The sequence below is a fragment of the Bubalus bubalis genome, chromosome 20 (genome assembly GCF_019923935.1).
Source record: "Bubalus bubalis isolate 160015118507 breed Murrah chromosome 20, NDDB_SH_1, whole genome shotgun sequence".
Classification (NCBI taxonomy): domain Eukaryota; kingdom Metazoa; phylum Chordata; class Mammalia; order Artiodactyla; family Bovidae; genus Bubalus; species Bubalus bubalis.
In genome coordinates this window covers 26616249-26642967 of record NC_059176.1, presented here as the reverse complement: position 1 = coordinate 26642967, position 26719 = coordinate 26616249, and the positions used below count along the sequence as shown (strand labels likewise).

Below are 26719 nucleotides of genomic sequence, written 5' to 3'. Positions count from 1 at the left end.
TAATTGAGATGAGCGGCACTATTGAGTTGATGCACAACGTATAGTAGCTGGCTGTTCCCAGAATGATTGTGTGTGCTGCATTTGTAAGTGAACATATATGTGTGTCTTTGGAGCTATATTTTGTTTTTGGAAGAGCAAAGTTTTGTTGTGAAAGTATGTGACATTTTTATGTGTTGCCAAACTTCACTTGTTCTTTGCTTGAGTTTATATTCATAAGTGCTTCCCACCCTAATGTTAGCTTTCCCAAAGTACCGACTTTGTTAGGGTGAGATGTTAAAGTATGTTTTTAAGTAAGAGGAGACAGATATTAATAATTTGATCTTTCCAGTGACTTTCATGAAAAATATGAGGGTGACTAGGCGTGGACCTGTAGTTATTTAGTCTTGGAAAAAATTTATCCCAAACTTACCGCCTCACTTACTCAGAACTTTTTCTGTTAAGATTTTGCAAATCATTACTTTGACTATCATTCTGCATTGTTTCTCTTTCCAGGATAAATGTTGCCATGGCCAAAGCTTTTATTTTTTTTTGTACATGTAAGATTCATTTTTAACCTGGAATTGAAGAAACAGACATATTTGGGGTGTTTGGGCATCTTATTGGAAAAAGATGGTTGCTTTCCTTAGATAAGATTTGGGATAAAAACAAAGCTTAACTACAAACTCCTGTCCATTCAGAGTAATTTTTGTTAAAAAAGGTCTCTATGGTGCTTTCATTTTCTAGATAGCCAAAGTGGTACTGAATCTAGCATGTAATTTCTGAAAATATATACCCTAGAAAAACTGCTTTCATCAGATTGTCCATGGTCAAACCCCCGTGACTCTCCAAAATGGTTCCTTGGCTGACAGCTTCAGTGTCATCGAGACAGTTGTTCAAACGACAAATTCCTGGGTCTCTCCTGGACCTAGTAAATCAGGGTCTTCAGGGTGAAATCCAGGAATTTGTTACTTTTAACAACCATTTGAGATAATTTTGATGCTTTATTAGGTCTGAGATGTCACTATTCACCTTTGTAAATTTAAGGCCTGAACGGTCCTTATTTATTTTTATTTATTTTGATCTTTCTCATTTCTCCACTAATATATGTTGACATCCCATAGAACTGTGTTTCCTGAACTGCACCTTAGGAAACGCTATCCTATTGTGCACATAAAGTTTTGAATTACCTTTGTAGTAGATAAGTTTCAGGGACACAGGAAGGATATTTCTTTCTGGATCTTTGCATTTTTATTTCCCTCTTCCCTGTACGTTTTTGTCCAGAATCTCCATTATAAGTTTTGTATGAGTGATACCATATACACCACTGTTCCTCTGTATGTGAGGGGAGTTCGTTCCAGGACCCCTGTGGACAGAAAAATCTGTGGTTGCTCAAATTTCTAATATAAAATGACATGGTATTTGTATATAACTTATGCATGTCCTCTTCTATACTTGAAATCGTCTCTAAACTATTTACAGTACCTAATGCAGTGCAAATGCTATGCAAATCATTGGTGGCATGTGGCAAGTGTATGTTTTTCTTTATGGAACTTTCTGGATTTTTTCCAAATATTTTTGATCCGTGGTTGGTTGAATCTCTGAGTACAGAGGGCCAACTGTACATTGTTAGATTCTGATGTGATCCAGGATAACTCCTATTTATATTCTGAAGCCATCAGTGCATAAGACTTTGTCAGTGAGAGAAATGATTCCAGTGGTATCCTATTATCCTCTAAATTCTCTCTGGAAATCTTGTGTTCATTGTTTTGTAGGGAGGGGGACTTAGGAGCTGCAAGAATTTAAATCTGATTTAAAACAAAAACCTTAAGAGTGTAAATGTAAGCTCAGTGAGAGCAGTGTAGAAATGAAGAGTGACTGTTCCCAGTGCCAGTTCAATGTTGGACTCGTTAAGAGAGTGGAGGATCTAGATGAGACTGCTGAACTCTCCTGTTCTTTGGTTTGGTTACACCTGACTTAAACAGCACTCTTGAAGGGGTATAGACAGCTGGATGCCATTTGGAGTGGAATAACTAGATGAGTGCATGAACTGGAAATCGTGTTACATGAGATGTGGCAGAGGGCGTGGTGAAGTTAAGTGTGGGAAATACACGGCATAAAAGGGACATTAATAGCCTCTCTTATCTATTTGAAGGCCTCATTCCAAAAGAAGAAAAAAAAATGGAGGATTAGATACATTCTGTGTGTCTTCAGAGTGTAGAAAAAAGAGAAAGGGATGAAAGTTGAATAGAAAAAGAAATTGCCTCCATATAACAAAACTTGCAAATAAAGCTGTCTGCATTTCCAACACACTCAAAACCTTTAGCTTTAGAAGTATAGATGGCTTTGTAAAGATGCTTTCAAGAAAGTCAGGCATCCAAGTGTGGTTGCATTAGACGGTCTTGAAATTGTCATAGAAACTAGAAACTCCTATCATTAGATTATAAAACTAAAGGTTATGGAGGGGAAGAATTGTGTATGCTTCTCAAAATGCTATGCTAAAATTGCAGATAGGAATGGATTGGGAAGTAGCAGTAACAAGAAGGGCTTCCTCTAGGCTGTCTGGTTAGTTGTCTTCTCTCCCAGCAGGATAATTCTTGAACCCATAGATCTGGGTACTGCATTCAAGGTTTCTCAGTAGTCTGCTTGGGTAACATGGTTTCCTTATTTTTCCTTCAGGAGGTTCCATAGTTGAATCTGGTTGATTCATGGGGCCTGGGGTAAATTCTTTCTTCTTTCTCCCCTACCCTTCTTTTGTTTGTAAATATCAGGGTGGGGGAGGGGGAGGGGGTGGAATAAACAAACCTGTGTGGTCAACAAGGTTGGCATAGTCTCTAACATCATAGTTTACCTTCATTACCAAAAAAGAAAAAGAGTCAATACTTAGTAACAACATAATTTGCTGTAGTAGGCACATGGCTGCTCTCCTTAACTAGCTTGCAATCATTTGGTTAAAGAACCAGGAGAAACCATAAAGTGAGAAGCATCACACTGGTCAAGTATTTTACTAGGGGCCTGTGAAAGAGTGAGGCTCTGAATTTGCCACAAAGCATCAGAGAAAACTGCTCAAAGTTGTTGATGGATGAATAGAGTTTACTAGCCAAAGACAACCAAAGAACATTGCAGGCAAAGAAATGAACACAAAGCATGGAGGCAATTCATCATAGAACTTGTTTGGGGACTGTTAAGGTGTTCAACTTGATGGCTGTTTCACATACGCAGAGGAGCACATAAGAGATAAAGATGGAGAACTTACCAGCCATATTGCACAAGCCCAGAAAGCCAAGCCAGGATGGTGTAATCAGCAATAAGCCTGTGGAGAAGGCTTTCATACAAAAGAGTGACAAGATAAACCTTTGGTTTGTTTCTGGTGTTACTATTAAAATACAATCTAGGAATCCTCTGTGTTATGAGAGGCTATTATAAAGACACAATTTAGCAAACTATTATAACAGTCTAATATCCAAATGAAGATCTTATCCGAGATAGAACCTCTATGAATAGACACACAGGAATGGCACATGGTATGAATTACAGATGAAAAGCTAGGGAATGGTAGGACTTATCAGTGATCACAGATCTTCTAGCCTGATAAAAGGTTCACAGTGATACTCTTGCCTAAGAGAGGCTGAAAGGGATATCTTGTTACATAACCAAATCTGTAAGAGGTAAGCAGTTGGAAACCTGAGTCTGATCTTCTAGAGAAAGATCAAGACAAAGGGTGAAAACAGGGTTGGGCATTATTGATTTGTGTAGATGAATGGTAGTTCAGATCAAGCAGAGAGTTGCAGACAAATGGAGATCATATGGAACAAGGAGAGAAAAGGGCTGAGGCGAGGCAAGCCCATACATGCCATTCCTTTAAGATGCAAATAGAAAATGGGAAAGGAGTTCAGTTCAGTATCTCAGTCGTGTCCAACTCTTTGCAACCCCACGAACCACAGCACGCCTGGCCTCCCTGTCCATCGCCAACTCCTGGAGTTTACCCAAGCTCATGTCCATTGAGTTGATGAGGCCATCCAGCCATTTCATCCTCTGTCATCCCCTTCTCCTCCTGCCCTCAATCTTTCCCATCATCAGGGTCTTTTCCAATGAGTCAGCTCTTGGCATCAGGTGGCCAAAGTATTGGAGTTTCAGCTTCAACATCAGTCCTTCCAATGAACACCCAGGACTGATCTAGGACAGACTGGATCTCCTTGCAGTCCAAGGGACTCTCAAGAATCTTCTCCAACAACACAGTTCAAAAGCATCAATTCTTTGGTGCTCAGCTTTCTTTATCATCCAACTCCCACATCCATGCATGACTACTGGAAAAACCATAGATTTGACTAGATGGACCTTTGTTGACAAAGTAATGTCTCTGCCTTTTAATATGCTGTCTAGGTTGGTCATAACTTTCCTTCTAGGAGAAATCGTCTTTTAATTTCATGGCTGTAGTCAGCATCTGCAGTGATTTTGGAGCCCCAAAAAATAAAGTCTGACACTGTTTCCACTGTTTCCCATCCATTTGCCATGAAGTGATGGGACCGGATGCCATGATCTTAGTTTTCTGAATGTTGAGCTTTAAGCCATCTTTTTCACTCTCCTCTTTCTCTTTCATCAAGAGGCTCTTTAGTTCTTCTTCACTTTCTGCCATAAGGATGGTGTCATCTGCATATCTGAGGTTATTGATATTTCTCTTGGCAGTCTTGATTCCAGCTTGTGCTTCATCCAGCCCAGCGTTTCTCATGATGTACTCTTCATATAAGTTAAATAAGCAGGGTGACAATATACAGCCTTGACATACTCCTTTTCCTATTTGGAACCAGTCTGTTGTTCTATGTCCAGTTCTAACTGTTGCTTCCTGACCTGCATACAGGTTTCTAAAGAGGCAAGTCAGGTGGTCTGGTATTCCCATCTCTTTCAGAATTTTCCACAGTTTATTGTGATTCACACAGTCAAAGGCTTTGGTGTAGTCAATAAAGCAGAAATAGATGTTTTTCTGGAACTCTCTTGCTTTTTTGATGATCCAGCAGATGTTGGCAATTTGATCTCTGGTTCCTCTGCCTTTTCTAAACCCAGCTTGAACATCTGGAAGTTCACGGTTCACGTATTGCTGAAGCCTGGCGTGGAGAATTTTGAGCATGACTTTACTAGTGTGTGAGATGAGGCTCCAAAATCACTGTAGATGGTGATTGCATCCATGAAATTAAAAGATGCTTACTCCTTGGAAGGAAAGTTATGACCAACCTAGATAGCATATTAAAAAGCAGAGATATTACTTTGCCAACAAAGGTCCATCTAGTCAAGGGTATGGTTTTTCCAGTGGTCATGTATGGATGTGAGAGTTGGACTGTGAAGAAAGCTGAGCACCAAAGAATTGATGCTTTTGAACTGTGGTGTTGGAGAAGACTCTTGTGAGTCCTTTGGACTGCAAGGAGATCGAACCAGTCTATCCTAAAGGAGACCAGTCCTGGTGTTCATTGGAAGGACTGATGCTGAGGCTGAAACTCCAATACTTTGGCCACCTCATGCGAAGAGTTGACTCATTGGAAAAGACCCTGATATTGGGAGGGATTGGGGGCAGGAGGAGAAGGGGATGACAGAGGATGAGATGGCTGGATGGCATCACCAATTTGATGCACGTGAGTTGCGTGAACTCCAGGAGTTGGTGTTGGACAGGGAGGCCTGGCGTGCTGTGATTCATGGGGTCACAAAGAGTCGGACACGACTGAGCGATTGGACTGAACTGAGATGAGTGCAATTGTGCGGTAGTTTGAGCATTCTTTGGCATTGCCCTTTTTAGGGATTGGAATGAAAACTGACCTTTTCTAGTCCTATGGCCACTGCTGAGTTTTCCAAATTTGCTGACATATTGAGTGCAGCACTTTCACAGCATCATGTTTTAGGGTATGAAATAGCTCAACTGGAATTCTATCACCTCCACTAGCTTTGTTCATAGTGATGCTTCCTAAGGCCCACTTGACTTCACTTTCCAGGATGTCCGGTTCTAGGTGAGTGATCACACCATTGTGATTATCTGGGTCATGAAGATCTTTCTTGTATAGTTCTTCTGTGTATTCTTGCCATCTCTTCTTAATATCTTCTGCTTCTGTTAGGTCCATACCATTTCTGTCCTTTATTGAGCCCATCTTTGCATGAAATGTTCCCTTGGTATCTCTAATTTTCTTGAAGAGATCTCTAGTCTTTCCCATTCTATTGCTTTCCTCTATTTCTTTGCATTGATTGCTGAGGAAGGCTTTCTTATCTCTTCTTGCTATTCTTTGGAACTCTGCATTCAAATGGGTATATCTTTCCTTTTCTCCTTTGCTTTTCATTTCTCTTCTTTTCACAGCTGTTTGTGGAAAGGAGTAGACAAAGATAAGAGTTAAGAACCTGCCTGCCAATGCAGAGGACACAGATTTGATCCTTGGGTCAAGAAGATCCCCTAGAGGAGGGCATGGCAACCCACCCCAGCATTTTTGCCTGGAGAATCCCATGGACAGAGGACCCTGGTGGGCTACAGTCCAGGGGATCACAAAGATTCAGCCATGCCTGAAGTGACTTAGCATGCAAGGAAGAAGTATCAAGGTGACTGAGGATATAAATCCTTCAGGAGGACAAATATTGAAGAGATGTCATAGGTTTTGTCAGTTAAAGCATTGCAGTAAAATTTTAGGTTCAGAAGACAAACCTAAAAAGTGGTAGAAGGTAGAAGTGTTTGGATATTTGTGGTAAAGTCCAGTTTGGAGATGAGAAGATAGTGTTACAGGACAATTTTGTATTAATGTTGTTAAGAGTATGTTTATAAATCTGAGATTCGTGGGGTCAAGCATTGGTCAATGATATGCTCTTTAGCAGTCAACTTTTAAAAAATCAATATCAAGTGGTCATGTCTGCATTAGGAAAGGATAGGCTTCCATTATTTTTAATGGCTATATGTCATTATATACTATGGATGTATCATTATTTAACCTTTTTTTTCCATTGAGTATTTTGATTATAAGTTTGCATTTCTAATTCAAATACCAAGTAAAGTGTGTTTTAATGAGAAAAGGCGTAAGCCAGGTTGATTTTAACTTAAATTTATTGAATTTTTGGTATGTATTAAGTTCTATGTATTATGCTAACTACTCTTCTTATATCATCAGTTAATACAATGTGTATCTGTGATTCAGGTACTCTGTGCATATCTTACAATTGAGTAAACTAAGATTTCTTAGAAAACTCACATAACAATTACATGACTAAACTCACATAGCTAGTTAAGTGAGAGTTGAATTTGAACCCCGGATGTTACGACTAGATTATAAATACTTGCCAAGAAATGATGAGGACCTTTTAAAAGATAGGTTATAAAAGGCAAGACTTTATATTTGTAGTGAACAGAACTAGGGAACTGATGGAAATTGGAAGGTAAAATACAGATCAGTTCTGAGCACCAGAACTGGGGCTCAGGTAATACCTTGGAATTTCCTGCATCAGGTGCCATGCCTTGCTGTTCCCCATACTAGCCCCAGTGGTATTTTGTGGACAAACATGCTAAGGACTTCTTAATTTTTGGTCCACCTATTCTATGTACTGCAGTATATGTGTTTGCCGTGTGCATCGTATTGTTGTTGTTCAGTCACTAAGTCATTTCTAACTCTTTGCAACCCCATGAACTGCAGCACACCAGGCTTCCCTGTCCTTCACTATCTCCCAGAATTTGCCCAAACTCATGTCCATTGATCAGTGATGCCATCCAACCATCTTAGCCTCTGTCATTCCCTTCTCTTCCTGCCGTCAGTCTTTCCCAGCATCAGGGTGTTTTCCAATGAGTCAGCTCTTCGCATCGGGTGGCCAAAGTATTGGAGTTTCAGCTTTGGCATCAGCCTTTCCAATGAATATTCAAGGTTGACTTCTTTTAGGATTTACTGGTTTGATCTCCTTGCAGTTCAAATGACTCTCGAGAGTCTTCTCCAGCACCACAGTTCAAAAGCATCAATTCTTTGGCAGTCAGCTTTCTTTATGGTTCAACTCTCGTATCCATACATGACTACTGGAAAAACCATAGCTTTGACTAGACAGACTTTTGTTGGCAAAGTGATGTCTCTGCTTTTTAATATGCTGTCTAGGTTTGTCATAGCTTTTCTTCCACGGAGCAAGCGTTTTTTGATTTCATGGCTGTGGTCACCATCCACAATAATTTTGGAGCCCAAGAAAATAAAACCTGCCACTGTTCCCATTTCTTTCCCATCTGTTTGCCATGAAGTTATGTGACTAGATGCCATGATCTTAGTTTTTTGAACTAAGCCAGCTTTTTCACTCTCCTCTTTCACCTTCATCAAGAGGCTCTTTAAGGTACATCTTAAAGGTACATCTACAAGAGGCTCCTGTAAAGGTACATCTTATTAGCCATATATTCTCTTAAGAAAATTTAGGAAGTTTTATAGATCCATTAAAATGTGACTTCTTTCCTACTGCTGCTGCTGCTAAGTTGCTTCAGTCGTGTTCAACTCTGTGCGACCCCGTAGATGGCAGCTCACCAGGCTCCCCCATCCCTGGGATTCTCCAGGCAAGAACACTGGAGTGGGTTGCCATTTCCTTCTGCAATGCATGAAAGTGAAAAGTGAAAGTGACCCCATGGACTGCAGCCTACCAGGCTCCTCCATCCATGGGATTTTCCAGGCAAGAGTACTGGAGTGGGATGCCATACTGAGAGGGGCAAAATAAATATAATGGTGATTCTGTCAATATAAAAATCAACTGTAACAAGGTCATTTTCCAATGTAATGATCTAATACTGGTATACACAGGCATGGCCATGGTCCAGGCTTTATACTGTGCAGTTCTAGGGCCACCATTTGTATTATATATACTGTACCCTTACTGTAGCCTCAGTGAACCTATAGCTGTTTCAGGTATGAATTTCAGCACAGGGGCATCTTCTGCAGGAGAGGCGAGACAATCAAGGGGTGTCAGCCTCGCTGCTGCATGACTGTGAGGTGGAGGCATTGGGCCTGAGGCATTTTAGCTGACTTTGTTCTTCTGTGACTCATTGATCAGAGGAGGAGTTAGAGGCAAGGGGTCAAATTGAGAATTGTGTTATTTGTGACAGGTGAAGTAAAAATCCCAGGCTTCCCTGGTGGCCCTAGTGGTAGAGAACCCACCTGCTGGTGCAGGAGACGCAAGAAACATGGGTCCAATCCATGGGTCAGGAAGATCCCCTAGAGGAGGAAGTGGCAACCCACTCCAGTATTCTTGCTGGAGAATTCCATGGACAGAGGAGCCTGGCAGGCTACAGTCCATGGGGCCACAGAGAGTTGGACACAACTGAGCGACTAAGCACACACAAGAAAAATCCAAGAACTTTGAGCCATTATGTGAGATCTTTTCCTGAATGTAATATTTGTGACTCAGCACTGATTTGGTTCCTGCTTTAAAAGTTCTCTCTTGGCATTATTGTTCTCACTTCATGATTCCTTAATATGAATAAAGTATAAGTGGTATTTACTTTTACTTACCCAGTTTAGAGACCAGATAGAATATTCATATTTTACTTTATCAAAGTTAACGGAACAGAAAATGGTAACAGCATCCTTGTAACTCGTAAAATTAACTAGGGGAATGACTTTCCCTTAGGTGCCAGATTTATGAATGAAGTTCTTTAATTATTTGCATGCCCTTAGCAGAAGGGTTTGAGGGTTTTGTTTTTTTTTTTTTTTTCATTCTGTAAATAAAGCTTATATAATTGTTCTGTGAAACTGTAGTATTGTTTTTACATACTCCATAGTATTGCCTTGCCTCACAGGTGTCAAAACAAAGCAATCAAATCAAACTTTGTATGTGGAAGGTTTTTTAGGGTTTATGTTTGTATTTGTCGTGAATACATTATGGTGAACTACAGAAGAGTGCCTGTTAAGTTACTGACGTTGAGTAATGCATATCACTACTAATAACTGTTACTTATAGAGTACTTGAGGAGTGGTATTTATTCATAACTAGTTTTGGATATTATAATAAATGAAACTTTCTGAGTTGGATGAATAAGCTCATAAATATCCACAAGTTTATATATAAATGACATAGAACTGCGATTATTTTAAATGAAGTCTTGGGAGAATAAAAATATTTTATAAAAAATTCCCTAAAGGGAGATAGTGGTGGAAGTGTGGCACCAAGGTGTTAGTTTTGAACTTGTCTATGTTGCATGAACCCTTCTATAGCTAACTCAATAACCTTACATTATTTCTGGGTATTAAGAAATGTTTGAATTATAGGGCATTCAAACCCCAAACTAAAAGAGAATCTCTTGAGCTGACACTTTGAGGAAAACCAAGAGAGAATCACCAAGAACATTCCAATATTATAACACCTGAGGGTCTCTCCCTGGGAGTGAATCAGAAAAGGCTGGGCAAAGGAATTACATGACCTCTTGTCTTGCTCAGCATCACTAAGGAGATAACTGTTCTTGAAAGAATTATTTTTCAGTAGAACAACTCTCTTATAGAAGACATTGACGGTGGTCATCACCTTAGCAGACCAGTATAACTAAAGTGTATATTTTCTTAAAATGAATGGAGAACAGGGATCTCAAATGTTGCTATTTTTGTATTTGATAGGCTAAGTCATCAGAGATTTGCATGTGTAAAATGGATGACACTACAGACTTCAGTGAAATGTCAGATTTCAATCCTGTGATTTTTCTTCTTTTAATACCTTCAACAATGGATTAGAGTGTAGAAGTAAAATAAGAGCCTAGGTTTAAAAGAGAATGCTGTGAATCAGATTTAGAACAAAATAATGTTAGAATTGATGTTTAAATTTCTATGCTTCCACTTTTAATCATAGTTTGAAGATTGTTTAAGGATATACCCTGGAATCATGGTTGGTCTACATACTGTTTTGGTCCTGCAGAATTCTTTTTAAGATAAATGAGAAAGTATAGGTTCTTTATCAGAAATATTAAAAAAAAATTTGTGGTCAGTATAATAAGGGAAACAAAATATCTTGTGACACTTTATATTTCTGTTAACATTGAAGTATTTCTAGTGGCAGCGCCGCTTCAGGGTCTTGAGACCCACTCAATTGTAGAAGACTAAGGAGATTCTTTAGCGAAATTAGGTTATAGGCAAAAGAGCTACTTACAATCATGTTGGGGTGGGGCTGGAGAATGCAACATCTGTTATTAGCATCTTGTTTCTTTGGATACAGCAAGAGACAATAAAAGATTGACTAGTACAATTCAAATATCTGGGCAGAGAAAAGTGAGTAATACCTAAAACAGCTCAAGAACTGACTAATACGAACATAAAAATTATTACTTAAGGTGTTGCCTAGCCAAGTCAACATCACATTTTACATTTAATAGCAATGTTTTCAAAAGACTTTTGTGAGAGAGAATGATACATTAAGTGTATTTTCTATTGGAATTTCACTCTTATTATTTTATTGGAACTTACAAGTATTAAAGAAATGATCAACTCTAGGAAAGGTTCATCTTCTTACTCCTTATGGCCCTTGATGGCAAAGTGGTATCCTGCTTGACATCAGTACTAAAAATAAAATTCAACTAATAGAGGCATTCTCTAGCTATAAAACAGGAAAGAGAAAAAGGGGAGTGACCCTGCAGTTTCCCTATGATCCAGAATGGTAAGAAAATGTAAAACTAAATATAGAAAAGAGAAAGTTAGTGAATATATTTGCATATGCAAATTAGCTTAATTGATACTGCTTGCCTCTACAGGGATTTTTCATTACAAACTGGAGTGCTACATTGTTCAGCTCATATTGAGTAATTTAGTAACTAATGAGACCAGTTTGCACTAATTTGCATATGATAAATGAGCTTAATTGCAGTAAATAACTTGGAGGCATAATTACTTAATTTTCCTGTGTTGCACGGCTTTTAAGTTCACGTATGAACAACTCAAGATAATTTTGCATATTTAAATTAGTTGCTTTTAAATTTTCTTGGACAAAAAAAAAAAAGGAACACACCTTATCAATTGAGCTGTAAAACAATCGTATGTAAGGTTTAGTGTATTTTTATTTAAAAAGAAAGGAGAGAGGGGCAGAGATTTGTTGTTCTCCTCTCCTATATCCTTATCTCAGATAAGATATCAGCATTGACATTAGGAAAATGTTTTTCATGTTGGAAGTTAATTTGCAACTTCTGTTAGTAACTGACCTGGGTGAAGACTGAAATGTATATATGAGTGAATCATAAGTTTTAAAGTAGGGTTCATTACACAGATGCATTTTGTCCCTTATTTAATTTGGCAAGCTAATATCTGAGGAGTCAGTTGGCTCTGCTGTCTTCCTGTCTTCTAAGTTGCTGAGCTTTGATGACACAGCATCACTCTGACCTTAGCATGTATTTTCTATCTCAATTAACATTTCATCCTTATGAAATTTGTTTCATTGGAGAATCTCAGTGTGGTTTGGCCAAAATTATCTCACTGATCTTCACGTGAACTCAAGAATATATGTTTTATCAAATCTCCATTCTCAAAATTGAAAAACTGAAGCACAGAGGATGACTACTACATCATGATTTTACAATACTATATTGCCTTAGAATGTCACTTGTGAGAAAAAAGTATGATATTATTCAGAATTAACTTCTTAAGTCATATAAAATCATATTCATAATTGAGTATGAGAAAATATTTTGTGGTTGTGAAAGTTTAAAAGTGGTCATTTAAAAAATCATTGCTCCTTTAATTCATTGTATGAAAAGCAGAAGGAGGTGTTAGGGTTATTTACTTGCCACAATCTGGAAAAATAACTCCTGAAATTTTTCTTGAAAAGGCTCAAATCCCATTAAATTTGGTATAAGCATCCTACATCCTTCAGAGATGGGCCAAAACAAGTACTAAGTATAGTATATCTCAAGTGTAAAGTTTGAATCCTTCATGTCGTAGGTGCTCAAGAAGTAACTGATGAGTAATGAATGCACAAATAGATTCTTACTGAAGTCACATTGAACCCCAGAACTAGAGCCCCCTTTCAGCTCTGTGTTCCAGCCCTGTTTTTTTTTTTTTTTTTTTTTTTAGTTGGAGGCTAATTACTTTACAATATTGTGGTGGTTTTTGCCATACATTGACATGAATCTGCCATGGGTGTCCATGTGTTCCCCATCCTGAACCCCCCTCCCACCTCCCTCCCCATCCCATCCCTCTGGGTCATCCCAGTGCACCAGCCCTGAGCACCCTGCCTGTCTCATGCATCAAACCTGGACTGGCAATCTATTTCACATATGATAATATATATGTTTCAATGCTATTCTCTTGAATCATCCCACCCTTGCCTTCTCCCACAGAGTCCAAAAGACTGCTCTATACATCTGTGTCTCTTTTGCTGTCTCGCATATAGGGTCATCATTACCATCTTTCTAAATTCCATATATATGTGTTAATATATTGTATTGGTGTTTTTTTTCTAACTTACTTTGCTCTGTATAATAGGCTCCATTTCATCCACCTCATTAGAACTGACTCAAATGCATTATTTTTATAGTCCAGCCCTGTTTTTAATCCATGTTTTCTAGGTAGGTGGTAGAGTATGGCAGATTCTTTTCGTGCATGTACTTTGGCATCCAGCCACTTTGAGCTCACATCCTGCTGTGCTAACCTACTGACTGTGAGCCCCTTGCTAAGACAGCCTCTTGTTCTCTCTAAGCCTCAATTTCTTCATCTTTAAAAAATAGAGAAAGTAGTAGTAAAATGTCTCCTGATAGGCATGTTGTGAGGATTGAAGTAGATAGTGTAGTTAAACATGTTTAGTACAAAACCTGGCATGTAGAAGGTGTTTAATAAACATCTGCTAGTATTTCTGTCTATATGTTATATAGTTCAGAAAAATGGCCAAGTTTTTAAAGAAAAATGTTCATGCTTATCAGGAGTATTACCACACAGGAATATGGGAGTGTTATCAGTAAAAATCCTCTTAGATTTAAAGTAAGATAAATAAATTTCATTGAACACAATCTGAATTATCTGTTTACAGAAATGGTATCTATATTTACTGGGCTTCCCAGGGGGCGCAGTGGGGTGGGTTGCCATTTCCCCCTCCAGGGTATCTTCCTGACCCAGGGATTGAACCCATGGCTCCTGCATCTCCTGCATTGGCAGGTAGATTCTTTACCACTGAGCCAACTGACTACAACTAGTACTGATTATAAGTGGGGACTTTCTCATCACAAAATTGGTTATCTCAAGTAACCAGGATCTAGGAAATGAGACAATAACTTTAAAAATACTAAACTGAAGCTTCAGTTTAGTAAATATTTACCGAGTACCTAGTTTGATCAGAGAACAGAGAAAATACCAAGATACAAAGGCGAGTCATGGTTTTGCCTCTCAGCATCCCCACTGTGAACAGAGAAGACCAAACACAAAACATGCAAACATGATTCAGTGTAACGTAGACTAGTGGCTTTGAATCCCTGCCCTTAGTTATGTGGACTTGGGCGATTTATTTAAACTCTCAAAATCTTAGTTTCCTCCACCCTAAATGGAGATGGTAGCAGTCCTTCCCTCAGAGATGGCTGCGAGAATTAGAGATACTCACACAGTGCCTGGCACATAGTGAGTGTTCTGCAAAAGTGGGCCATGGGTGACAGGCTGCACCCTGCAAGTTGCCCAGCTTGGGGCTGATCAGTGAGCACGTCCTGTGGCTGCAAACTTAAAATCACACAGCTCATCCACTGTGTTACACACACAATAAGTTTGATTTTCATGTGCATCTCTTGGGGCGTGGGGTTGGTAGTTGAGTGTCCTATCCTCACACCTACATTCTCCCAGTGTGGTCACATAGGGTAAGACTAGGGGAAGGGAGGAAAATAGGGCAACGGTATCATTGTGGTTGAGCAGTTTTTGTTTGGGGCCTGCTGATAGGAAGATTGTTTGCAAAGTGTGGGAACATATCTTTATTATTTCTCCGGCACTAAGGGTGGCCAAATTATTTGGAGATTAAAGCAGAACAGAAAGATAATTACACTTTCAGTTTTTAAATGTGGTTAGAGGTCTTAGAAAATCTTAGGGTTATGTGTCAAATAGGAATATGAATAATTAATGATGATAAAGATATTTGCAAATCTGGGCCAGATTCTTTTTCTTTCGGCTTTAGAATAATCCTTGGTGGTAGTAAATATTATGTTCTTGTTACCAGCATCAGTTAGGAATGACTGAGAATAGGGTGACACCAGCTGATTATCATTTATTGGGAACCCTCAGTCAGGATGGCTGGGTTTGTTTTCTCATCTGAATCTCCAGAACTTCATAAGTCTTTTGGGTTTGAAGAAGGTTTGGGGATGGGAGTTCTATGGGTAATGTGCTTTGTTTTCCAAACTGAGCTGATGGAAGATGTCCGTGAATATCTGGGAACAGTTGTTGTGCAGTCAGTAAGTCGTGTCCAACTCTTTGCGACACCATGAACTGCAGTACTCCCTGTCCTTCACCATCTCCCAGAGTTTGCTCAAACTCATGTCCACTGAGTCAGTGATACCATCCAACCTTATCATCCTCTGCCACCCCCTTGCTCCTGCCCTCAATCTTTCCCAGCACTGGGGTCTTTAACAGTAGTACTCAACAAAATACACTTGGGAAATTCTGGCTTAGAAGAATCAAATCCAAATTAATTTAAGGTATTTTAAAAATCTCTAAGAGCTAAATTGAACAATGTTTACACGATAATATCAGATCTATAATCAGCTTCAGTAGCTTTTTTTCCAGAGGATTTTATTTTATTATTTTAACCCATTTTATATTGGATTATATAGCTGACTTACAATACTGTGTTGGTTTCAGGTGTACACCCATTAGTTTTCAGATTTTTTCCATTTAGGTTGTTATAGAGTACTGAGTAGAGTTCCCTGTGCTATACCGTAGATCCTTGTTGAGTCTACTAACTTTTTTAAAACAAAGATTATTACAAAAGAATCCTCTGTATATCATTTTCCTTTGTGTGTGTGCATGCACATATGCACACATGTGTGGTCAAGTTTTAAAAATAGTTTTTTTTTTTTTTAACTTTACAATGTAAAAGTAGAAAATAAAGAATGTGTAGAAAAGTCAAAAAATGTAGGCAAGCAAAATCAAAAAAATAGAAGTCAGGTATTTCTCCATCTTCCAAGGTTCTGTTTTATTTGGTTATCTGTAAATCATCCAAAATGGGATTGTGATCCTTGTCTCTTGAAAGCAGTTTTGGAAGGAATAGCTGATGTTAAGAGAGAAACTATACATCAATCATGGATGATACATGCTCGCAAATGGTTTTCTTCTGAGACCCATGTGGGTGATATTATAACTACTGAAGACCCCAGGAACCAACAGCTGTAGGCAACGGTGATAAGATAGCACTATCAGGGTCCTGCTAAGGGGTCCCGGGATAACCACCAAGCTCCATCCTCCCTCCGCTGCAGGCATGGACCTATGAGCCAGCCCAGGAGCTGGGTCACATGTCCCCTGATCACCAAGATTCCAGCTGTTTTTATTAACATCCAGTAACACCTTATAAGGGCTTCCCAGGTGGCACAACTGGTAAAGAAGCCGCCTGCCAATGCAGGAGACAAAAGAGACATGGTTTCAATCCCAAGGTCAGGAAGACTCCCTGGAGAAGGAAATGACTACCCACTCCAGTATTCTAGCCTGGGGAATTCCATGGACTGAGGAGCCTGGTGGGCTACACTCCATGGGGTTGTAAAAGAGTCGGACAAGACTGAACAACTAAACAACCTCAGCACCTTGTAAATATCACTTTCCAGACACTTGCCAACCCAGGATCTAATGATTTAGGACTGAATGGTAAGGAATTCATGTGGCAGTGTTGTTTTGTGATAGCAGAATAGAACTCTGCCTGAGGACAGAAAAAGTCATACCATTTGTTTTATCTGTGTTGGGAAAAATAAACATTAGGGTAAATTAGTTGAAAATATTATAAACATTTGTTATTTTGATTGAATAAAATGTGTAACTGATGGTTGAATTGCCCACAAAGTAGAGCCTAGTCAAATGAGACCAGATAACTGCTACAGGAATTGTCAGGTCAGAGCAGCTGTTTCCCTCATTTCCAAAGATATAAAAAGTGCAGGTGACCCTTTAGGCCATCAGAAAAATACTCTCTGAAATAATCCACTCTCATACTTCATTTTTAGGTGATGCAATGTTTTAGTAAATTTAGTCTGGTATAGAGATTAGACCAAGAGTAGAATTGACCTAAAGAAACAGAAAATTCTTTTTTTGTAAGTGGCAAGCCTGCGAGTTCTACATAAATACAAAGGCAAATGATAATATCAGTGACTATTTTAATTGCATCTTTAATCCATAAGGATAGTTCAATGACATTTTAAATTATACTTTTAGAATTGTAGTCACATAGGAGATAAAACTCAGTAACTATTTAATAATGCATACTGAGATCAACTGTATCCTCTCTTGAGATCACATTTAGGTGGACTGAATGTAAAAGTCCAATCAATCCAGAATTTAGACAGCATTTAATCTTCTCGAAGGCATTGTTGAGTCTTTCTAAAGTACCCAGGCTTGGTTCCTTGAGTTGGTACCAGTTTTTCTCTGCTGAAGGATTAGTTTCATTACATTCTCAGCTAAACTGTATTATTTTTTACATGGAATTGGATTGTTGTAGATCAAACTATTCTCCTTACTAGAAGATTACTGATCCATTTGGGAAATTTATGCTGCAAGTTGGTTATTAATTGATAGTTACTTAACCTGGCTTTCCTTGAAGACGACAGTATAGTTAGGTTGTGTTTAGTGGGGAAAATTTTTAGGCTGAAATAAAGCAATCCCTTTCAAGGATATATCTTCTACTGAAATTGGCAGGATACCTCAGTCACTACTGCTCTTTATATCATCACTGTTAAGTATCTAAAGGATTCTATTTGAATAATGGAATTTCTGTATAGAGAAGACTCATTCTGCTAAGAACATGTAAAAGTAAGGAACTTCTGGATTCTCTAAAATCGAAAGATTAAAATTGTATATAAACAGAAAGTCATCTGATCTCAGTTCCCTGGATACAGATTTAAAATACAGAACTATGCAAAAGTTTGGGAAATAATAACATTGTATTAGTACACATTTGTTGAGACAGTCTATAGCAGGCACTCACTGAGTGAGCTGCTTACATGCATAATCTCAATTGATCCCCTCACTTATCTTTTGGATTAGATACTGTTATTATTTCCATTTTAAGTATAGAACTGAAGTTCAGAGTGGGAAAGTGACTTGATGAGTAGCTAGTAGCTGTTAGTAGCTGGCACAGCTGGGATTGGAACCCAGAAGTGGAAATAGGAAAGAGATAGAGAAAGGAATTATAAGGGAAATATTAGGTATTAAATTGCTTTACAGTTGAAGTTTTTGAAGTGACATACTTTAAGCTATGGTTTGAATGGAAACTAGAGGATATACACTTTAGTTTAATAAAGAAATATTTGCCCTGAGCAGAAGACAACATTTTAAAGCTTGTCATTTCATTGCTGGGAAAGTATTTGAGGAAAATGACATGGCTTAGCCCTGGTTGCTGACCATTTTGTTGTCTCCTGCTGAGACTTGCCATTTCCATAGCCAGTGGGCTGTATTGAGTCAGACAGAAGCAATAGGTCATTAACAGAAATGGAGACTTGGGGCAGCCTACAGAGGCTGAAAGAGAGGGAAAATCATTTTGGACCACATCAACAAATCTGTGTCTAATAGCATCCATGCAACTATGTTTGGAGAGGTTAGCCTGATTTTCGGAGAAACTAAAGAAGTTTAAAAAGCACAAAATGATTTTTTCCCAAAGAGTGCCATGTTTAACATGAAAATATGAGTGCAAGAGGATGCTCTAACCTCTTTCAACATGCTGCATTTCCCCTTTTCATCACGCTCATTGAAAATAACTGATTAAAACTCATTTACTTAACAGAAAATACAGATTTTATTTTTCTACTGATATCTACATTAACCTTGAGATCTATAACTTACCACATTAATCTAAATAGACATTAGATTATTTCTATTGATGAATATCTTAATTATGTATGTTTTCTCAATCCTTGGCAATTCTTCTGGATTATTGAAATTAGGATAGGGGGCATGTTTTGCCACTGATATGATATTACTTTTGGTATTGGTGAGGTTATTCATCTTGAAAATATGTATAAGTAGCCTCTGAAATGGAGAAGGCAATGGCAACCCACTCCAGTACTCTTGCCTGGAAAATCCCATGGATGGAGGAGCCTGGGAGGCTACAGTCCATGGGGTCACTAAGAGTCAGACACGACTGAGCGGCTTCACTTTCACTTTTCACTTTCATGCATTGGGGAAGGAAATGGCAACCCACTCCATTGTTCTTGCCTGGAGAATCCCAGGGATAGGGGAGCCTGGTGGGCTGCCATCTATGGGGTCGCACAGAGTCGGACACGACTGAAGCGACTTAGCAGCAGCAGCCTCTGAAATGTAGACCAGTTTAGCAGGGGCTGGGAGATTGCCAGGAGAAATATCAATAACATCAGATATCATATGACACCACCCTTGTGGCAGAAAATTAAGAACTAAAGAGCCTCTTGATGAAAGTGAAAGAAGAGAGTGAAAAAGCTGGCTTAAAACTCAACATTAAGAAAACTAAGATCATGGCATCCGGTCCCATCAGTTCATGGCAAATAGATGGGGAAACAATGGAAACAGTGAGAGACTTTATTTTCTTGGGCTCCAAAATCACTGCAGATGGTGACTGCAGCCATGAAATTAAAAGACGATTTCTCCTTGGAAGAAAAACTATGACCAACGTAGACAGCATACCAAAAAGCAGAGACATTACTTTGCTAACAAAAGTTCATCTAGTCAAAGCTGTAGTTTTCCTAGTAGTCATGTATGGATGTGAGAGTTGGACTATAAAGAAATCTGAGCACCAAAAAATTAATGCTTTTGAACTGCGGTGTTGGAGAAGACTCTTGAGAGTCCCTTGGACTGCAAGGAGATCCAACCAGTCCATCCTAAAGGAAATCAGTCCTGAATATTCATGGGAAGGACAGATGTTGAAACAGAAACTCCAATACTTTGACCACCTGATGTGAAGAACAGACTCATTTGAAAAGACCCTGATGCTGGGAAAGATTGAAGGTGGAAGGAGAAGGGGACGACAGAGGATGAGATGGTTGGATGGCATCACTGACTCTATGGACATGAGTTTGAGTAAGCTCTGGGAGTTGTTGATAGACAGGGAAGCCTGGCATGCTGTAGTCCATGGGGTCACAGGGAGTTGGACATGACTGAGCAAGTGAACTTAGCAGGGGCAGGAAAAATATAGACCCTGACTACTGACATTGAACAAGTATTCAATGACAGCTTGCTATAATAAAGCATACCAAATACAGATTGAGGGAATATTTAGACGTTGTTCCTTTCCTCAGAGAATTTCCAATGAAATTTCTGTATCCTCATCTGGAATGATGGGACTTCCCAGGAGGCACTAGTGATAAAGAACCCGCCTGCCAATGCAGGAGGTTTAAGAGACACAAGTTCAATTCCTAGATTGGGAAGACCCCTGGAGGAGGGCATGGTAATCCACTCTGGCATTCTTTCCTGGAGAATCCCTGGACTGAGGAGCTTGGTGAGCTATAGTCCATATGGTTGCAAAGAGTCGTACATGACTGAAGGGACTAAGCACACACACACACTGGAATGCTAGGAGCAGGTCTAGAGGCAGGATCCTAAATTCCAGTGATTGCATTTACAATTGAGTAAAGCTTAGGAAATGCAATACTGTTTTCAGGACCAGCTATCATTTATATACTTAAAAATCCCCCCATTTAGATATATATGAACATACCCATGTGTGATTTTTAGGGAAAAAAATTCCAGAATAATTGCATATATGTTTTGTGTCTCATGCTAGATCATAAGCAACTCAAAAATGAGGATAATGCTGTGTTATGTGCTGAATAGTTACTTGATACGTTTGTAGAAGGACTGAAATTTGTATAAAGAATGCATGTAACTTCTAACAGATTGATCATTACTTGACTGTCATGTTTGGGGCAGTGTTATTAAGAAGTCAATGATAGTGATACTCAATGACTCCAAGATGTATTCTTATCACTTGTAGACATTTACACACTGGGCTTCTAGTAGGGTTAATGCATTATGTTACACCAAGTCCCTGAGCACCAATGTGAGAATGTCCTTCTCAGCCACGAGGTCATTAAAGAGAACACAGTCCCATCATAATGTCATTTTCCCCTTAATTTTCTGATTATTTACATTCTGTTTGGCCCTAATTATGAATACCTTTAATTGCTTTATCACAGTGATGATTAACTGTGCCCAAGTCAAACCCCTTTGAAAGAGAGGACGAATCCTTCTAAAGACTTGTGCATGACTACACTTAGGAAGAATATTAAACAAAGAAATAGACATGTTTCAACTTCACGAAGGCTGGTCAGCTTTTCTACATTCCTAAAATGCTCAGGGGTGATTTTTATTCCTGGGTTTTTCAGAACTAGGAAAATTTAATCTTCTGTTTTTCCCACAAATATGTTATAGTCTTCTGCTTTATTTACATGAATCATTCTTCCAGAAGACAATATTAGAAATAAAATACATGCCAGCTGTTTTCTAGTGTATTAAAGAAGAAAACTAAAAAGCAAAATAAACTTTGAGATTTGCATACGATCACTGAAGGAGTAAATAGCTGTGTTTGTCTTTGTTATTTTACACTTACATGTATAAAATAGCAATGATTGAGATTTTTAATATTTTATAAATTAGGTTTGAAACACCAAATGCAGGTTATTTCTTGCTGAAATGCTTGGTAGCAATCAAGTTCAGTTTAAGCAATGTGCAATAGTTGATAAAAGTGGCTCACTTTCATTTTTAAATGAAAGCTCCAACCTTAGGATACTCAAAGAATTAAAACCTGGAGATCATGTATTTTAATTCTGCGTTTTGATTCAATTTTTATAAAATGGACAGACTTTGAGACTTTATTTTCAGATCAAATTATTTAAAGCACAGTATTATTTTAAAGTTTCTGTGTCTTTTAAAACAATCTCATGGCACAAAAGTATAGAAGTGTGAGTCGCTCAGTTGTGTCTGACTCTTTGCAACCCCATGGAGCCCACCAGGCTCCTCTGTCCATGGGATTTTCCAGGCAAGAATACTGGAGTGGATTGCCATTTCCTTCACCAGGGTATCTTCCCAACCCAGGGATCGAACCCGGGTCTCCTGCATTGCAGGCAGAGTCATGGCACGGTATTTATTTAAATCTTACATTTTATGTTCCTCACAAAAGTATCAGGTGTGCGTTCTATGTTGACATCTATTGCCTAGCAATATGATGGAATTCATACCTGTCAAACAAAGCTCGTTTCTCCTGGTTCTTTCTCAATGAGGCATGGGCCACACCCTGGAGATGAGGATGGAGATTCTGTTCATCACTTGCTAAGGAGTAGGTTTGGCCTAAGGAGAAAGAAGGGTCTTTGCTTTGGGAAAGCTGGCACAGATGACCAGGAGGACATGTCATTGTCCATTTATTACCAAGCTATTCTTTCTCCCTGGAGGAAGGCTTTAACATTTTTAATCTATGGTGATTCACACTTGGGAAGCATCTCTTTTTCTCATTTTGTTACTCCCACCTGGAAGGAAATGAAACGTTTATCTGGGGGTTCGTTTGCAGAGGAGCAAGCGAAGAGAGGTGATGTGGAGATGAAGACTTCCCTTGCCTTTCTCGGGGTAGGTGCCCGTGACACACAGCTGTTCCTGAGCTGTGGGGGAAGCCACCACAGAATCAGAAACACTCACGCAAATGTATCTGCCGTTGTGCATTTTCTTCTCATGCTAATTGCCTCTGTTGGAAACTTGGTGCATGCAAGTATAAGCTTACCTATACCTGTTTTAGACACTGTGCCCCGTGTTTCTAACCACTGGAGGTTAAAATTAAGCATTGAAGAAATAGAATGATATTTTTTCTCATTTCCTTGGTAGACGTTGGTACAAAAGCTGACAAAACAGGTAAATTTCCTGGTGTGCTGTGGTGTAAGGTGATTATCTGGCTTATTGTTTTCAAACACACTGAAGTCTAGGAAGCGCCAGTGAGCACAACAGGGCAGGAACAGACTGACCCCCAGCAGAGAAACAATCAGGTCGAGCAGAACCTTCAGCTGTGGGGCCAGGGAAGAAAAGCTGACATCCAGATGCCAGTGCTTTGGCAATCTTATCTGGAGTTGCACATATGGATCCTGCATCTGCTCGGGTTATGCCAGCAGTCGGCAGCCAAGTTGACACAGCTACCATGGCAAGAGCAGGCGGAGGCACAGCTATATGTCCGGGTCTCTCTGCTGAGACAGCTGTCAGAAGCCATGATGTCGGCCTTATGATAGCTAATTTTCAGAGGATCAGTGTGGGTCTTTGAGTGATAGATTTCAAGAGCCCTCACTAGGTCATTTCTGAATGGCCATCTTTGGAGGAAGGTGGTGGGGGGTGAGGCAGGCACACGTAGGTAAGTGTGTATGCACAATGAGCACATACATAATTGTGCTTTGGCGGCGGGTAGGGGGGCTGACATACTAGTGCTCAAGGAAAAGTAAACCAAAGATTTTGGACAATGATTTAAACCAGTGCATGGTGAATACACTCTTGATGTATATATTCTATCATAGGAAGTTGGTTAATCTAACAGTGACCGTAACCAATTTGTTTCCTCTTTTAGGTGAAAAAAGAGAGAGGCTTAGTCCATAAAATTTGAGTATCTGCCTTTCAATAAGCACATTTCTTATTTCATCATAATCGCCCCAATAGGAAGCTGAGTGACTGAACATCAAAAATTCATATTATCATCTCTTTCATTCCCTCGGAACCCTTCTTAAAAAGAGAGAGGAACAGGTTTATCTCCTCTTATTATCTCAAGTAAGTATTTGAACAGGAATAACCAATGGGCAAGTGTTTTCACTTGGGGCCAATTTATATATCTACTTGCAATTCCAAACTTTTTTTTTATGTAACTTTCTATCTTTACTGAAATCATCAATTCCTAGTGGGTAACTGGTTAGGTGTAAGAGAAAAGAATGATTTGTTCTTTATTTTTCTCTGTATTGGAAACTTACTTATCAACAGTTTTGGTGACATTTGTTAAATTGCATTGTTTATTTTATTATAATTACTTTCCAGTTGAGTTGTGAAAACATTTACTAAGCTTGCCTGTAGGAGTTCACAGGCTTTGGAAAACAATGCATAACAGTAACTGACATTAATGGAATCACTTTGACATTGGCACCTACTGTTCATAACGATGTATTCTAACTTCTCTTTTGCAACTAGATGATCTAGTGAGGGAAGTATGCACTCTTAGCATTAATGGCATTCTAGATCATTCTCAAATGCATGTTGTCAGTCTTGGTCTTGGCTGTGGTCACATCTGTAGTATTCCTGTTGATCTAACATGTGCTGCCAGGGTTGATTTATTCTGGCCCCTTGATCTTAACTTGTAAGCATTTATGTTGAGGAGAAACCAACAAGGGACCTGGACTTCAAATGGCTTGCCTCTCAAGTTAGGAAGGGGGCAATGGCCTCATAATTTTTGCTATAACTCAGAGTTTCACACATATTTATATACTTTTCCTGCCCAGAATTTAGTCTATGAATAATGGTAATCATCAGGTGAAGTAATCATAATGGGTAATCATAATGGGAAGTTTTAGCTATCTCATGAGCTAATGCCCTAGAATATCCTGTCCCTGCAGAGAACGCCTATCCTAGCGTCCACAAATGTAGCCCACCATTGGGGTTGAGTGTTTAGGTTAGTACTTGGCCCACGTAAAGCAAAATACATTCTCTCCTCTAACTTTACCCCTAATGCTGCAAAATTCAGCAGTCTGGAGTTGACCCAGGGAGAACCTCTGTACTCCTGTCCAGTCACAGTATTAGACTGTCCATTTTTCTGGTCTAAATGATTGGTAATGGTGGGGAGATTCCCCCAGGCTGTCACACATACCAAGTATATCAAGAGGCCAGCAAACCAAGTCCAACTCACACATCCAGATGCAGAAGTGTAATTGTCTGGGGGCTCCCTGCACTCATCCCTAAGTCCACAGAGAGGGAAGGACAAGAGGGGAAGAGCTAAGGGAAGAGATGATGCCAGGTGGTCCCCCAGACTTCCCAGAGTAAAGGATTGGTGTACTGGTAGGTTCCACATCACAAGTGCCTCTCAATGAAATAACAATTTGTTCGTCACTCATCTGCATGCCAATCCATCATGTGGGCATTTATGTAATTATTTATTGAGTGCTAGACCCTGCAATTAGAGACTGCAAATACCAAGAAGTAATTATGGTCCTTGTTCTTATGAACTTTGCCAGTCAGGCTAAGAAAGTAAATATAGAAATAAAGTCACGGAAAACTCAGAGTAAAGGAAACCTTGAAGGATAAGATTGAGTTCTCCACTGAGAATCAGAGAAGATGCCACAGGCAGTGGGATCCTTGAGCAGGGCTTGATGGGTGAGTGTGGTTCTACCAAGTAGAAAAGGATAGAAAGACACCCCAGGTGGAGAAAATGGCATGACCAGAAGTTCAGGGCTTTGCAAAGATGTTAAGAAGTAGTTCTGGGGGGGATATGGCCTGAGGACTATAGAAGAGTTAGTGTTGGCATTCTACCCTTTTTTTTAATTTTATTTTATTTAGAATGTAGTTGATGTACAGTGTTGTGTTAGTTTCAGGTGTGCAGTAAGATGAATCAGTTATACATATGCATGGGCTTCACAGGTAGGAGACTAAGAGACGAGGGTTTGATCCCTGGGTCGGGAAGAGTCCCTGGAATAAGAAATGGCAGCCTGCTCCAGTATTCTTGCCTGGAAAAGTCCATGGACAGAGGAGCCTGGAGGACTACAGTCTGTGGGGCCCACAAAAAAGTCAGACACGACTGAGCGACTGAACCAATACACACATATACATACACATACATACATATACATATACACACTCTTTTTTAGATCCTTTTCCCATATAGGCCATTACAGAGTATTGAGTAGACTTTCCTGTCCTATACAGTAAGTCCTTATTAGTTCTGTATTTTATATAGAGTAGTGTGTATATCTCAATCCCAAGCTTTTATTTCCCCCCATCCCTCTGGTAAGCAGGGGTAGTTCGTTTTCTGTATCTCTAATCTTATTTCTGTTTTGTAGATAAGTTCATTTGTAGCCTTTTTTTCTTTTTTAGATTCTGTATATAAACAATGTCATATGATGTATGTCTTTCTCTGACTTACTTCACTTAGTATGATAATCTCTGGGTCCATCCATGTTGCTGCAAGTGGCATTATTTTGTTCTTTTCATGACTGCGTAATATTCCATTGTATATATGTACCACATTTTCTTTTTCCTTTCCTCTGTTAATGGACACTCAAGTTGCTTCCATGTCTTGGCTGTTGTAAACAGGGCTACAGTGAACATTGGTGTGCATGTATTTTTTTGCAAAAACACTTACTGAATGCTTGTTTTTGCTACTTGAGAGCTGGGTCCTGGGGATATTGAGTAAGACATCTCCCTCCTTCACGGAACATACGCATAAGGGAGAGGGGCATTCAGATAGTGACTTCAGCACAGCAGGTAAAAGAGAGTCAGGAGGGGAGTCTAGATCGAAGGTCAGGTTGAAATCAAATGCCAGTGCTTAGGGGTTGACTTTACCCTGAAGACAGTGGAGAGCCATGAAAAAAATTAAACCTGAAGGCTTAATTGGGATCTCCCTGGGAGTAAATAGGAGAGGAAAAAGAGCATGCAGGCAGGGG

General features: G+C 39.3%; 1 protein-coding gene across 5 annotated transcripts in view; it reads left to right on the top strand.

The window, feature by feature from the left end:
- NPAS3 (neuronal PAS domain protein 3) overlaps positions 1-26719 on the top strand; it is a 964678-nt gene that overhangs the window by 475258 nt on the left and 462701 nt on the right. The window lies entirely within an intron of this gene.